The sequence below is a fragment of the Balaenoptera physalus genome (genome assembly GCF_965194825.1).
Source record: "Balaenoptera physalus genome assembly, chromosome: 12".
NCBI classification, from domain to species: domain Eukaryota; kingdom Metazoa; phylum Chordata; class Mammalia; order Artiodactyla; family Balaenopteridae; genus Balaenoptera; species Balaenoptera physalus.
In genome coordinates this window covers 80,391,368-80,408,447 of record NC_138897.1, presented here as the reverse complement: position 1 = coordinate 80,408,447, position 17,080 = coordinate 80,391,368, and the positions used below count along the sequence as shown (strand labels likewise).

Here is a 17,080-nt window from a genome sequence, read left to right as displayed (position 1 = left end):
TGGGGAACTAAGATCCCACATGCCACAGGGCAACTAAGCCTGCGTGCCACAACTACTGAGCCCGTGCACTCTGGAGCCTGCGAGCCACAACTAGAGAGAAGCCCGCAGGCCGCAACTAGAGAGAAACCTGCGCCACAACTGGAGAGAAGCCCGCGTGCCGCAACGAAGAGCCCATGTGCTGCAACAAAAGATACCGTGTGCCGCAACTAAGACCTGATGCAGCCAAAAATAAATAATAAATAAATAAATAAATTTTAAAAAAGGATCTTTAAAAAAAAAAACCTTTTCCTCCCCTCGGGGACTCCCATCCCCCAGCCATCAGACTTGGTTAACTCAAACCAGGTTTTCTCATACTTCCTAAGGATGAACTGGCATTGCCTTTCCGCGCTACCCAGACAGGGGTCCATACGGCGTTGCTCTGGATTCCCATCGTAACTTAAAGGGAAATTTTCACGATGTCCGGAGCCCTTGATATCCAGCAAATGAAGCAGCAGGATGTCCTCAAATTCCTTGCAGCAGGAACCCACTTAGGTGGCACCAACTTTGACTTCCAAATGGAACAGTACATCTACAAAGGAAAAGTGATGGCACCTACATCATAAATCTGAAGAGAACCTGGGAGAAGTTTCTGTTGGCAGCTCGTGCCACTGTCGCCATTGAAAACCCAGCTGATGTCAGTGTCATATCCTCCAGGAATACTGGCCAGTGAGCTGGGCTGAAGTTTGCTGCTGTCACTGGAGCCACTCCTATTGCTGACCGCTTCACTCCTGGAAACTTCACTAACCAGATCCAGGCAGCCTTCCAGGAGCCAAGACTTCTGGTGGTTACTGATCCCAGGGCTGACCACCAGCCTCTCACAGAGGCCTCTTATGTTAACCTGCCTACCTTTGGTGTGTATAACAGATTCTCCTCTGCACTGTGTGGACATTGTCAGCCCGTGCAAAAAGGGAGCTCACTCAGTGGGTCTGATGTGGTGGATGCTCGCCCGGGAAGTTCTGCACGTGCGTGGCACCATCTACCGTGAACACTCATGGGAGGTCATGCCTGATCTCTACTTCTACAGAGGTCCTGAAGAGATTGAAAAGGAAGAGCAGGCAGCAGCTGAGAAGGCTGTGACCAAGGAGGAATTTCAGGGTGAATGGACCGCCCCACCTCCTGAGTTCATTGCTAAACAACCTGAGGTGGCAGACTGGTCCGAAGGTGTGCAGGTGCCCTCTGTGCCTATTAAGTCATCCCCCACTGAAGGCTGGTCTGCAGCTCCCACTGCTCAGGCCACTGAATGGGTAGAACAACCACTGAGTGGTCTTAAGCTGTTCTTCCACAAACTCTTAAAATGGAAATAGGTTGACGGAAAATAAACAGTCTTAAAAAGAAAAAAAAAAGAACTGACATTGACGGGACATTGATGGACAGTCCTGCCAAAACTGAATTCAGGGTCCTCATGGTGAGAAAACAGCCTCCAAGAAAGTAGATCCTCCATGGGATCACTCCACGGCCGAATGTTCTGAGGCTCTCTAGTTCACGGAATGTCAGTGTTTTCAGACGTGTGCTGTTCCTTCCACCTGGATGGCTCTTGATGCCTCTTCCTGTCGCAGCCCACAGGTCCCTCTGCTTAGCAGTGTGGGGTAGAGGTTAAGTGCACAGCTCATTGGACTGACTCCACCCAGGTTCTAATGCCAGCTTTGTTCCTTGCTGGTGGTGAATCTCAGACCATTCACTCTTTGTGCCAGTTTCCTCCTCTGTAGAAAGAAGATAAATAATACCTACCTGTCAGAGTCATTATAGGATTAAACGAGATACTCACATTTACTACTTAGCATAATCCTTGTCACTAACAAGCACTCTCTAACTCAGCACTATCCCCTAGAAACAAAATGCAAGCCACATGTTAAAATTTTTTAAATTTTAAAATTAGTAATTAAATTAAATTAGCCAAAGCAGTCTTGAGGGAAAAAAACGGAGCTGGAGGAATCAGACTCCCTGACTTCAGACTATACTACAAAGCTACAGTAATCAAGACAATGTGGTACTGGCACAAAAACAGAAACATAGATCAATGGAACAAGATAGAAAGCCCAGAGATAAACCCACGCACCTATGGTCAACTAATCTATGACAAAGGAGGCAAAGATATACAATGGAGAAAAGACAGTCTCTTCAATAAGTGGTGCTGGGAAAACTGGACAGCTACATGTAAAAGAATGAAATTAGAATACTCCCTAACACCATACACAAAAATAAACTCAAAATGGATTAGAGACCTAAATGTAAGACTGGACACTATCAAACTCTTAGAGGAAAACATAGGAAGAACACTCTTTGACATAAATCACAGCAAGATCTTTTTTGATCCACCTCCTAGAGTAATGGAAATAAAAACAAAAATAAACAAATGGGACCTAATGAAACTTTGCACAGCAAAGGAAACCATAAACAAGACGAAAAGACAACCTTCAGAATGGGAGAAAATATTTGCAAACGAATCAACGGACAAAGGATTAATCTCCAAAATATGTAAACAGCTCATTCAGCTCAATATTAAAGAAACAAACACCCCAATCCAAAAATGGGCAGAAGACCTAAATAGACATTTCTCCAAAGAAGGCATACAGATGGCCATGAAGCATATGAAAAGATGCTCAACATCACTAATTATTAGAGAAATGCAAACCAAAACTACAATGAGGTATCTATCACCTCACACCAGTTAGAATGGGCATCATCAGAAAATCTGCAAACAACAAATGCTGGAGAGGGTGTGGAGAAAAGGGAACGCTCTTGCACTGTTGGTGGGAATGTAAACTGATACAGCCACTATGGAGAACAATATGGAGGTTCCTTAAAAAACTAAAAATAGGGGCTTCCCTGGTGGCGCAGTGGTTGAGAATCTGCCTGCCAATGCAGGGGACACGGGTTCGAGCCCTGGTCTGGGAAGATCCCACATGCCTCGGAGCAACTAGGCCCGTGAGCCACAATTACTGAGCCTGCGCGTCTGGAGCCTGTGCTCCGCAACAAGAGAGGCCGCGATAGTGAGAGGCCCGCGCACCGCGATGAAGAGTGGCCCCCACTTGCCGCAACTAGAGAAAGCCCTCACACAGAAACAAAGACCCAACACAGCCATAAATAAAAATAAATAAATAATTAAAAAAAAAAAAACTAAAAATAGAATTACCATATGACCCAGCAATTCCACTACTGGGCATATACCCAGAGAAAACTGTAATTCAAAACGACACATGCACCCGAATGTTCATTGCAGCACTATTTACAATAGCCAGGTCATGGAAGCAACCCAAATGCCCATCAACAGACAAATGGATAAAGAAGTTGTGGTACATATATACAATAGAATATTACTCAGCCATAAAAAGGAACGAAATTGAGTCATTTGTTGAGACGTGGATGGATCTAGAGACTGTCATACAGAGTGAAGTAAGTCAGAAAGAGAAAAACAAATATCGTATATTAACGCATGTATGTGGAACCTAGAAAAATGGTACAGATGAACCAGGTTGCAGGGCAGAAGTTGAGACACAGATGTAGAGAACAAACGTATGGACACCAAGGGGGGAAAACTGTGGAGGGGTGGGGATGGTGGTGTGCTGAATTGGGCGATTGGGATTGACATGTATACAGTGATGTGTATAAAATTGATGACTGATTAAAAATAAATAAATTAAAAAAAATCAGCCTAAGAGAAAGGGTTCAGATGTGTCATTGTACATGTTGCAATGAGTGTAATTAATTACCTGTCTGGTTACTATAGTGATTTTCAGGACAGTTCACACATTCATAGCAGCAGATATGTTGACTTTTTGTTGTTTTCTTCATTTGCCCCGGACTGTATTCCTTGGAGCATTTAGGCTGAATTTGCTGCAAAGTGAAAAGAAATACCGAATAGGTTTTTTAAAAGATTTATCTTAATTATCCTTGACTTAATGTAAAGATTTATTTACAAAATAGTATTTTGGTCTTTTTTTTTCTTCATAGTGTAATGGAATTGTTTTGTTATCTGGAGGGGGAAAAAAAATTTTTTTAAATTAGTAATTAAAAATTTTCTAGTAGCCACATTAAAAAAGATAAAAAGAAACAGTTAAAATTAATCTTAGTGTATTTTACCTAATCCAGTCTATCCTAAATGTTATCATTTCAACTTGTAATCAATATAAAAAACATCAATGAGATAGCTCACTTTTTTTAATAGGAAGTCTTTGAAATCATATGTGCATTTTACACTGACAGCACATTTCATTTCCACTAGCCACAGTCCAAGGGCTCAGTAGCCACATGTGGCTAGTGGCTACCACATTGGACAGCACAAATTTAAATGATAGCTGGCATCATTATTTGGGAGGATTTCAACCTAAAAGCCATTTCCCCAGAAAACCATTCCCTGGCCTGGTAGACTATGTCAGGGCTCCTGTTATTAAGACCTTCTTTTTAGCACCCTGAAAACACTCCTCATAATTATACAGTTGACTCTTGAAAAACACTGGTTTGAATGGAGCGGTTCCACCTACAAGCAGATTTTTTTTTTCAATAAATTCAGATAGTACTACACAACCCATGGTTAATTGAATCCGCGAATGCATAACTGAAGATACAGAGGGCCGACTATGGCACTTAAGCATCCAGGGATTTTGATATATTCGGGGCTCCTGGAACCAATCGCAGATAACGAGGGATGGCTGTAATTAAACGCTTCTTATGCACTCGTTTGCATCTGTCCATCTCCTACCAGATTCAAGGCTTCAGGAAGGCAGAGACTAAGTCTGTCTCATTCACTGCTCTACCCCAGTACCTGACACAGGATACAGCACATAGTATGTGCTGAATAAAAATATGTTGTGTGAATAACATTTGTTAAGTACCCATTTAATGAATTAAGTTTACCACTGCACTAATTGATGTTGGGAAGAAAGAGGGGATTAAGGGGAAAAAAGATTTAGAAGAATAAATTCCAGAGCTTACAATACAGATGTGGAAGTTTTCTTTACAAAAACAGTAGTTGTTCATTGCAGAAAGAATTTTAGAAAAACAGCAACAACAGATAAACCGAGATATAAAAATTAAAAGTATCCATAATCTCCCCAAAATTAATGACCAGTTGTAGATTCTTCTAGACCAGTCTTTTACACAAATTGACACACATATTGGGAACATTTATTGTTTAGCATGTGGGAAGCAACATGTTAAGTCTTTTACATTATCATCTCATTTAATCCTCACAAAGATCCAATGGGGGTTTTATGCCTATTTTCCAGGCCAGGAAACTGAGGCTCATAAATGAAGTCACGTGCCCAAGGCCACACAAGTACGAAGTGGCAAAGTTGGGATTCAAACCCAGGACTGTCTGACTTTACAGTCTAGGACATGGCTTCTGAAGGGGAACTTGGGGACTGTGTCACACACCCCTTGTCAAGTTCAAGTTCCCCAGAGGGCTTGGACACAATGCCTTGAGGAGGCCCTGCTGTTTCTGAATTTGGGGGGAGGGCACCCCCCCCCCACTCATTGTCCTGCTTAAAATCTTCCTGACACCAGAATAAAGCCCAGTGATTTTCCACCAACTCTCCTTTCTCCTTTCTCAGCTCCAGTCACAGGGAAAGACTTTTCAATTTTTTGGCCGTACCGTGCAGCTTGCCAGATCTTAGGTCCCTGACCAGTGATTGAACCCAGGCCCTCAGCAGTGAAAGCGTGGAGTCCTAACCACTGGACTGCCAGGGAATTTCTGGGAATGACTTTCAATTCCTCCAAGAGGCCACATCCTCCTGGCTCCAGAGCACTGCAGGTACTGATACCCCGGCTAAAAGGCATCCTGTCCTCTTTCTCCTGGTTAACTTCTCTCCTCCTTCAGTTCACAGCTCAACACCCCCTCCTCCAGGAGGCCTTCCCTGACCACCACGCAGACTTGGATAATTGGTCCCACAACCCCCACCAAAGCACATAACTCTGTGTCAGGCACCATGGGGAGCCTTTTTCCTATATTATCTCATTTAATACCCACAAGCTCTTTACAGCACTGGCACATTGGAATGACCTGGGAAGCTTTTATTTTATTTTATTTTTTTGGCTGCGTTGGGTCATCGTTGTTGCGCGGGCTTTCTCTAGTTGCGTTGAGTGGGGGCTACCTTTCATTGCCGTGCACAGGCTTCTCATTGTGGTGGCTTCTCTTGTTGCGGAGCACGGGCTCTAGGCACGCGGGCTTCAGTAGTTGTGGTGCACGGACTGAGTTGCTCTGCGGCATGTGGGATCTTCCCAGACCAGGGATCGAACCCGTGTCCCCTGCATTGGCAGGTGAATTCTTTTTTTTTTTTTAAACATCTTTATTGGAGTATAATTGCTTTACAATGGTGTGTTAGTTTCTGCTGTATAACAAAGTTAATCAGCTATACATATACATATATCCCCATATCTCCTCCCTCTTGTGTCTCCCTCCCATCCTCCCTATCCCACCCCTCCAGGTGATCACAAAGCACCGAGATGATCTCCCTGTGCTATGCGCTGCTTCCCACTAGCTATCTATTTTACATTTGGTAGTGTATATATGTCCATGCCACTCTCTCACTTTGTCCCAGCTTACCCTTCCCCCTCCCCGTGTCCTCAAGTCCATTCTCTACGTCTGCGTCTTTATTCCTGGCTTGCTCCTAGGTTCTTCAGAAACTTTTTTTTTTTTTTTAGATTCCATATATGTGTTAGCATATGGTATTTGTTTTTCTCTTTCTAACTTCACTCTGTATGACAGACTCTAGGTCCATCTACCTCACTACAAATAACTCAATTTCGTTTCCTTTTATGGCTAATATTCCATTGTATATATATGCCACATCTTCTTTATCCATTCATCTGTCGGACACTTAGGTTGCTTCCATGTCCTGGTTATTGTAAATAGAGCTGCAATGAACATTGTGGTACATGTCTCTTTTTGAATTATGGTTTTCTCAGGGTATATGCCCAGTAGTGGGATTGATGGGTCACATGGTAGCTCTATTTTTAGTTTTTTAAGGAACCTCCATATTGTTCTCCATAGTGGCTGTATCAATTTACATTCCCACTAACAGTGCAAGAGGGTTCCCTTTTCTCCACACCCTCTCCAGCATTTATTGTTTGTAGATTTTTTGATGATGGCCATTCTGACTGGTGTGAGGTGATACCTCATTATAGCTTTGATTTGCATTTCTCTAATGATTAGTGATGCTGAGCATCCTTTCATGTGTTTGTTTGCAATCTGTATATCTTCTGTGGAGAAATGTCTATTTAGGTTTTCTGCCCATTTTTGGATTGGGTTGTTTGTTTTCTTGATATTGAGCTGCATGAGCTGCTTGTAAATTTTAGAGATTAATCCTTTGTCAGTTGCTTCATTTGCAAATATTTTCTCCCATCCTGAGGGTTGTCTTTTTGTCTTGTTTATGGTTTCCTTTGCTGTGCAAAAGCTTTTAAGTTTCATTAGGTCCCATTTGTTTATTTTTGTTTTCATTTCCATTTCTCTAGGAGGTGGGTCAAAAAGGATCTTGCTGTGATTTATGTCATAGAGTGTTCTGCCTATGTTTCCCTCTAAGAGTTTTATAGTGTCTGGCCTTACATTTAGGTCTTTAATCCATTTTGAGTTTATTTTTGTGTATGGTGTTTGGGAGTGCTCTAATTTCATTCTTTTACATGTAGCTGTCCAGTTTTCCTAGCACCACTTATTAAACAGGATGTCTTTTCTCCATTGTATATTCTTGCCTCCTTTATCAAAAATAAGGTGACCATATGTGCGTGGGTTTATCTCTGGGCTTTCTATCCTGTTCCATTTATCTATATTTCTGTGTTTGTGCCAGTACCATACTGTCTTGATTACTGTAGCTTTGTAGTATAGTCTGAAGTCCGGGAGCCTGATTCCTCCAGCTCCGTTTTTCTTTCTCAAGATTGCTTTGGCTATTTGGGGTCTTTTGTGTTTCCATACAAATTGTGAAATTTTTTGTTCTAGTTCTGTGAAAAATGCCATTGGTCGTTTGATAGGGATTGCATTGAATCTGTAGATTGCGTTTGGTAGTATAGTCATTTTCACAACGTTGATTCTTTCAATACAAGAACATGGTATATCTCTCCATTTGTTTGTATCATCTTTAATTTCTTTCATCAGTGTCTTATAGTTTTCTGGCAGGTGGATTCTTAACTACTGTGCCACCAGGGAAGTCCCTGGGAAGTTTTAAAATATATTTTTTGCCCAGAACTAATGCTCAGAAATTCTGATTGAATTGACCCAGAATGCAGCCTGGGCAAGAGGATTTTTAAAAGCTCCCCAGGTGATTTTAAGTGCTCAGCCGGGGTGGAGACCCACTGGCTTCTGAGATAGATGTGATGATCCTGACACTCCATTTACAGCCAGAGAACTGAGGCACAGAGAAATTAAGTAAGTAGCCTAAGGTCACGCAGCTAGTGAATAGTGGAGCAAAGATTTGAACCCAGAAAGTCTGGTTTCAAAGCTTCATGAAAAAAAAAAAATCAATTGGTCTCAGTTCATTTCCCCAGTGATGGAGAGCTATAAGCCGGCTCTCTTCTGAGACAGACACTGAAGGCCCCTTGGGCACGGGATATTTTTAACCCAGAGAAGCCAGTGATTCTTGCAGACAGCCTGCAGGGACTTACACTGGGAAGATTGTTTGGGGGCTGGTGGACCCGTTCCCTGCTGAGATACTCCTCAGAGTCCAGCTTTTCTGTCCCCTGGAGCCAGTAGGTCCAGGCTGTCTTGGGCGACAGGGTGGGAGGGGGTGGGGTGGGGGTTGGCTCCATCTGGAACTGATGTTTCCAAGGATATTTCCATACATGGTGGAAGGGGAGAGGGTCAGGATTACCTCACCCAAGCCAGCCCCTTCTCTCTGCTTTCTGCCTGGAAAGGAGCTAGAGAACAACTAATTGTTGGAATTGGATATGAATTCACCCTCCTCCTTCTTCCCCTCCCTAACCCAGCAGAGTCCTGTGAAAGCTGCAGAGCTTCAAACGTACACATAGAGTATTCTCCAGACGCTCTCCTATGTGGCTTTGTGTGAGAATACACAGTACAGTCTTGGGGGACCCAACTTGGGGGCATCTTTTAAAATACAAAATATGGGGAATTCCCTGGTGGTCCAGTGGTTAGGACTCCACTTTCACTGCCGAGGGTGCAGGTTCAATCCCTGGTTGGGGAACTAAGATTCCACAAGCTGCACGGTGCGGCCAAAAAAAAAAAAAAAAAAAATTAAAATGCAAAATGTGAATGGTTTTTGTGCAAGCAATCTCACCTACAGAAATTTCCCCTAGAAACAGCGCACTAGTAGGCAAAATTCCCCCCAAAAAACCCAAGGATGTTCATCATAGCATTGCTTATAATTGGGAAAAATTGGAAACAACCCAAATGTCCATCCATAGGGATTGGTTAGCTGAAGTGGGATATATCCATATGGGAAGAGGGGAGTTATATGCTGACATGGAAAATAGGTCCACCATATATTAGTTTAGCAGAAAGAAAAAGGAAATAGTAGAACTGAATGTAGACTATAATCCAATGTTTGTTAATAATTAGGTTGACACATAAATAGAACAATTTGGAGGAATAATCTCACCTATCTGTGGCTATTTTCTCTAGCCATGGAGGTGGGATTATGGTGATCTTTGACTGTCACTGCTGCATATATATAATGTTTGGATTTTATATACCAACATGCAGTAATTTCACAACCAGAAAAAAATTAGCTTGTGAAACTGAAACCAATAATATGTAAAAATCACATGGATCCACTTGAAGATGGTTAATTTTACGTTCTGTGAATTTTACTTCAATTAAAAAAAAAAAAAAAAAAAAGTCATTGTAACTCAAACTACCCAGCCAAAGAAAGATTCCAGTAGAGCTGAGAGCAAAATATTACATGTATGTTCTATAAATTTTACCTTTAAAAAAATTGTTTTGCTTTCCCTAAGCTTTTTGTTCATATTTTTGGTGGGTTTTTTTAAATAAGTTTTTTATTTATTTTATTTTTGGCTGCGTTGGGTCTTCATTGCTGCGCGCCAGCTTCCTCTAGTTGTGGCGAGTGGAGGCTACTCTTTGTTGTGGTGCGTGGGCTTCTCATTGCAGTGGCTTCTCTTGTTGTGGAACATGGGCTCCAGGCACACGGGCTTCAGTAGTTGTGGCACAGTAGTTGTGGCTTGCGGGCTCTAGAGCGCAGGCTCAGTAGTTGTGGCGCACGGGCTTAGTTGCTCAGCGGCATGTGGGATCTTCCCAGACCAGGGATCGAACCCATGTCCCCTGCCTTGGCAGGCAGATTCTTAACCACTGCGCCACCAAGGAAGTCCCTTGGTGGTTTTTCCATGCTTTTCTTTCTTGTATGCTTACAAATGAGTCATTATTTTACTTACTTGCTATTATAAATTCTAAGAAAATCACACACACACACACACACTCACATGAGTGTTTGCCAGAGCATCATCTGACTTTCCAGTCAATACAAAATTTGCCATGGGAGGGAGCATTCATGTTCTGTCTCCTCCAGGCCTGTTTTGACACCCAGATTATTCATCTTGGCAACCAGCTAAGGTGAAAAGAAATGGTTGGAGTGCATTTTCAGACCACACTATCAAGGAAATTTTTAGCTCCTTGAAATTTCAGCCTCTGGGTAGCACACGTCGGCTCCTCTTGTAGTTCGCACAATCTTAGTGGGGTCTTCAGGATGCCCCTTTGGGTAGTTATCACTGACCCCCTCTTTCCATCATATTTGCTCAATTGTAATACATTGGCTCCGCAGGGGACTCTTCTTCCCTTTCCCGGGACCACAGGTCCTGAACACAGGGTATTCCTTGGTCCCAGCAAATCTACCCTGGGTCCCAGAGAAGAAGTGACATTAATTTATCTTACTTAGCCATATTTTGATGACTGATCAGGAAGTGGTTTAAGGGAGTAGTTGTGGAAAGCAAAGGCTTTTATTACCAAATGTCAAGGATTGTTCATTCCACAGATTACTGATTACATAGGGGAAAGTGCACTTTTACAACAGAGAGAGAGCAGTTTACTGCTTTACCCTGGCACTTAAACTCAGCATCGATTATAGTGGCAGATGCAATACAAAGTTCACAACGCCATCTCTGAAGTTCTGTTGAATCGAATCAAGCTGTGGTCTTGGTTACAGGAAATAAAGGGAACACAATCAGTGAAGTTGGAATGTGAGGCTTCTACACGGTAACTGTCTTGGACTCTTCAAAATATCAGTGTCATGAAGGAAAGAAAAAAGGCAGCGGGGGCGGGGCGGGGGTTTCCCTGGTGGCGCAGTGGTTAAGAATCCGCCTGCCGATGCAGGAGACACGGGTTGAAGCCCTAGTCCGGGAAGATCCCACATGCCGTGGAGCAACAGACACCGTGTGCCACAACTACTGAGCCCACGTACGGCAACTACTGAAGCCCATGCGCCTAGGGCCTGTGCTCCGAAGCCAGCGCAATGAGAAGCACGCGCCCTGCAACGAAGAGTAGACCCCACTCGCTGCAACTAGAGAAAGCCCGCGCGTGGCAACAAAGACCCAACTCAGCCAAAAATAAATAAATATTAAAAAAAAAAAGGGGGCACTTGCCTAGATTTTTTAAAACTGCAGGTGGAAAATAAAATGGAAATGGAAAGCCACTCTGGAAGATAATTTGGCAGCTTCTTACAAAACTAAACATGCAACTGACTACACGACCCAGAGAATTAAAAACTTACACTCATACAAAAACTTGTACAGGAATGCTCTTAGAAGCTTTATTTATGATAGCAAAATACTAGGAACAATTCAAATGTCCTTCCATGGGTGAATGGTTGAACAAACCCTGGTACTTCCATATAATGGAATACTACTCAGCAAGGAAAAAGAATGAGCTAGTGATACATGCAAGAACCTGGATGGACCGGAAGGACATATTGTTTGATGAAAAAAGTCGATCTCAAGAAAATCACATACCGTAGATTCCGTTCATATAAAATTCTAGAAAATGCAAACTAATCTATAGCGACAGAATGGGGGAGGGGTAGTGGGGAGAGATGGGAGGGAGGGATGGATTGCAAAGGAACACCAGGAAACTTTGGGGAGTAATGGATGTGTTCGCCAGCTGGTTTGCAATAATGGTTTCATGGGTGTATATGTTTTCAAAACTCATCAAATTGTCGGCTTTAAATATGTGCAGTTTATTGAATATCAATTATGCCGAAGTAGATCTGTTTGTAAAAAAAAAAAAAAAAAAGAAATGAGAATGGTTTCTGTAAGAATTAAATGAAATAAAGCATATTAAGCACTTTGCGTGGAGTCTGGCATATGAAGTAAGCACTTCATGTGGCGTCTGCCGCACAGCAAGTGCTCCATAGTTGTTGGTGTTGGAACTTGGCTGGTCTCCTGGCTGGCTCCATCACATCCCCCTGTTTATTTGCTTTATAACATTGAAATAATCTAATTATTTTGTTTATCTGTGGTCTCAAAACGGTGAGTTCCCTGAAGCAGGGACTGTGTCTGATTTGCAGTTAGAGCGGTTTTCCCCAGTGTGGTGCTTTGAATCCGTAGCTGCTGTCCCACCACCTTCGCCCTTACAAGCCACATTTTTTTGTTAGAGAACAGAAGAATGTTTCATGGGTGTTGGCCTAAGCAGGTCCAGCCGGATTTGCCACGCCCAGGAATAGGACTCCTGAGGCCTTCTATCCGTGGATACGCCTGGTCTTCCTAACAGAACAAGACTAGAGGCAGTCGGTATAGTGGAAACCCGCACCCCACTAAAAGTAAAGGGATTTAATTCCAAGCGCAGCTGTGCCCGGTACTGCATAGTGGGACCTGAAGATGCCTACTGTGTCCGTTCCCCCCCTCCTCACTTTAATACGAAGTATTTGGATGAGCTGTTTTCAGATACCCATCCGTTCTTACGAACCTGTGACCCTCTGAAGAGTCCAGTTCAGTTGTGATGGAAGCGGAGTTGGTCATGTAGCAGCTGAGAACTTCCAGACGATAACTATTGCAACCAAAATTTCTTTTGGTGCACCGAGAAACCTTCCGGTTGCACTTCTATTCACGGAAAAACAACGCAAACCGGTCTCTTCAAAAGCAAGTATACTGAGAGCCGATAAACACTAAACTAAATCCACTCCTAATTCTTCAGAATAGAAAGAAACGCAGAACTACTCTGCCGAGAACAAGCAATGAATTTTCGAAGAAATCTGCAACAATTAAAATACCCATTACAGTGAAAGGAGAAACTACCAAACACACAGCTGTTATTAAACCTGCACCGATCAGTCTCCGTAGAGACTGTCAAAAATTGCCAATGCCGACTATATTTCAAGTCGTCATGGCGGGGTATTGGGAAAAGTTTTCAATTAGCAATAATCGCGCCTCGGATAAACCTCATTGGCTACGATACTGCCACTGCGCAAAGCTAGAGAACGTAAGTACGCACCTAGCTCCGCCATGGATGACAACTGCCTTTACCGTGAGGGTGAGCGACTGATAACGAGCTGGGAAATATGAAGCACTTCCTTGCAAGAACTTATGTTTAAGACCCGCCTGCGCGAAAAGGTTCTAGTTTTAAAATTATCTGTTGTCGAACACTAACGTTTTAGAAATACGTACGCCTTCGCAAAGGATGCTGGGGTATCTCATGCAAATTACCATGACGTCACCAGGACGGTCTGGCTGAGACTCGTGTTCTAAAAAACACCGGCAGGAGAAGAACGAAAACATGGAGTTAACCGAAATGAGATCGGTAGGTTGAGGCGTGGGTGCTGAAACCAGAAAAGAAAACTCTCAGGAGAAACATTAGGACTTAAAACGTTAATACGACAATAACAAAATGTAACACGCCGACATAAAAAACAAACAACGGAAACTGGATAACAGACATGTAGGGAACACATCACGAAATGAGTCGTGGTGTTAAAAGCAAAAAACACGGCCTAAAAGTTTTCAGGAGTGTTAAATCTGTCTCGTAACGGTGAATTTAAGAAATTGAACACTATGCTGCTGGTGATTATATACACTTCCAGCATAATTCCCTATTGGATTATGTTCGTTATAGAACACACACTTTCTTATTTTAAACCTACATTGTTCAGTCTCCGTAGAGACTGTCAAAAATTGCCAATGCCGACTATATTTCAAGTCGTCACGGCGGGGTATTGGGAAAAGTTTTCAATTAGCAATAATCGCGCCTCGGATAAACCTCATTGGCTACGATACTGCCACTGCGCAAAGCTAAAGAAAGTCATCCCCTACTCATTGTTCCCAATAAGCAAGGTTCCTATTACAGAAAGGTGAGTTGGAGCCTCAAGGCAATACCCTTAATTATTAATGGGCTGAAAATTATACAACCATATTAAGATGTCTCGGAAAATATAATCTGTTTCTCAGTATTCAGCTGCTTGATTTCACTTAGTTTTGAGTGGAGAATGAAGCAAAGCATTGTGGGAGGAGGGAACATGCTAATAAACTTAATTCAGACTATAAATTGGAGAGGATGAGACATGTGCTCAGTGTAAGAGTGCTGTGGTAAAATATACATAACATAAAATTTACCATTTGAACCACTTCTAAGTTCAGCAACCATCACCACTGTACATCTCCAGAACTTTTTCATCACCCCAAACAAACTTCCCATTAAATACTAACTCCCCGATCCTCTCTCCCACAGACCCTGGCAACCTCTATTCCACTTTCTATAAATTTGGCCATTCTCAGTATCTCACATAAGAGAATCACACAATTTTTTGTGTCTGGCTTATTTCATACATTGTTTTTAAGGTCCATCCATATTGTAGTATGTTTCAGAATTTCGTTCCTTTTTATGGCTGATATTCTACTATATGGAATTTTGTTATCCATTTATTCTTTGATTGACAGGAGGTTGCTTCCACCTTTTGGCTATTGTGAATAATGCTTCTATGAACACTGACATACAAGTATCAGTTTGAGTCCTTCTTTTCAATTCTTTTGTGTATATATCTAGAAGTAGAATTTCTGGATGATGTGGTAATTCTATGTTTAACCTGAAAGGGTTTTCTGTGGACATCTTAATTCAGAGGAGAGAGGCTATTTCTACAGTTCATGAGTTTGAAGTAACTTTCACTGTTACTGGCTCGGCAAGTGGAAAGCTACTAGAAACCTATGTCTGAACTTGTTTCAGCTCTGAGCTGTACTCTCCAAAAGACTTTTGGTTTTTGCTACTCACTAAGATGCAACTAGTACTCTGAGAAAATATTTCCCCCAAAATTTCATTATGAAAAATTTCAAACATGAAACGTTCAAAGTATTGCTCACTGAACATTTATGTAGTCATCAACTAGATGTAAAAATGACATAAAAAGGCCTATTTGATGCTGATGTGTAGTTAATTTTTTTCCCACAGCCATAATGGGCAGGGTAGGAAAAAAACAGCAGAAAAAAAGAAAGGCTAACAGTCTGATTAATTTAGAATATTTGATTTTGATCCAACCAAGGACTTTGTCATTAATTCCTAGTGTGATGGAGTTGTGAGAAATAAAAGACTAGGGTCATCCAAGGAACTTCTCAGCCCTTGAGAATGTCTCAATTGGGTGGCTCATTACACCCTGTCAGTAGCTATCAAGGGAAATTATTTCACCAGCTGTCTTGGATGACTTCATCTTCCACAGATGACTTCCCATCACTAAGAAAAATAGAAAACTCAGCTAACTTCTCCCCAGAACATGAAATTCTTTGGGGCCTAAAAGCACAATAATCCTGTGTTCCTGGCCAGTCTTTTAATGATGCTTATTCCACTTGAAGAACTGGAAAAGTAATGTGGCTCTGAAGTTTTCCATAATAAAATTTGCCTGGGATTGGGGGTAGTGTCATGTTTTGACATGTCCATAGGTTTTAATCAAACACCCATGTGTGCAGAAAATATTCTGGATTACAATTTTGTTTTCTTTTTAAAAAATTTATTTATTTTTGGCTGCACTGGGTCTTCGTTGCTGTGCGCGGGTTTTCTCTAGTTGCGGCGAGCGGGGGCTACTCTTGTTCAGTGCACGGGCTTCTCATTGCGGTGGCTTCTCTTGTTGCGGAGCACAGGCTCTAGGCACGCGGGCTCAGTAGTTGTGGCTCGTGGGCTCTAGAGCGCAGGCTCAGTAGTTATGGCGCAGGGCCTTAGTTGCTCCGCGGCATGTGGGATCTTCTCGGACCAGGGCTCGAACCCATGTCCCCTGCACTGGCAGGCGGATTCTTAACCACTGCACCACCAGGGAAGCCCTATAATTGTTTGACTTCATAAAAGTTCCCAGTCTACATTTTTAAAAATTAATTTATTTGTTTTTATTTTTGGCTGTGTTGGGTCTTCTTGCTGTGTGCGGGCTTTCTCTAGTTGCAGTGAGCCAGGGCTACACTCTGTTGCCGTGGGAGGGCTTCTCATTGTCGTGGCTTCTCTTGTTGCAGAGGATGGGCTCTAGGCGCGCGGGCTTCAGCAGTTGTGGCACACAGGTTCGATAGTGCAAGCTCAGTAGTTGTGGCGCACGGGCTTAGTTGCTCCACAGTGTGGGATCTTCCCGGGCCAGGGATCGAACCCGTGTCCTCTGCATTAGCAGGCAGATTCTTAACCACTGCGCCACCAGGGAAGCCCCCCAGTCTATATTTTAATCCTTTTTTTTTTTTTTTTCCCAGCCAATGTGGTCAGGTTAACCAAGGTACAAAAGACTCATGTCAGGTGGTTCCTCTCAGCCCAGTGACCTATTTGAGGTGTGGCTGGAGGTATTGCTCCCAAACTACTGAAATGGGTTACTTTACCAATATTTACTGCTATGCATTCAATGATAGTCAGACTCTGACTCCAGCTTTCATACTACTCCTCTGGGCTTCAGTTTTGTTTGTTTGTTTGTTTGTTTTTGGCGGCACCGAGCGGCTTTCGGGATCTTAATTCCCCGACCAGGGATTGAACCTGCGCCCTCGGCGGTGAAAGCTCGGAGCCTAACCACTGGACCTCCAGGGAATTCCCCTCACTTCATTTTAAAATGGGGGAAGTGGTTCCTTAGAGTGGTCTTCAAGGTCAGTGCTAGCTGTTTTAGAACATATCCTTTGATATGTTCTAAAACACTTAGAAATCGATGTCTTATTT

At 42.7% G+C, this 17,080-nt stretch overlaps 1 pseudogene across 1 annotated transcript; it reads left to right on the top strand.

Moving 5' to 3' along the window:
• Positions 1-3,687, top strand: LOC309639737 (small ribosomal subunit protein uS2 pseudogene; annotated as a pseudogene). The gene has a single exon. The product of its transcript is annotated as a small ribosomal subunit protein uS2 pseudogene (transcript).
• Positions 3,688-17,080: the final 13,393 nt, after the last annotated feature.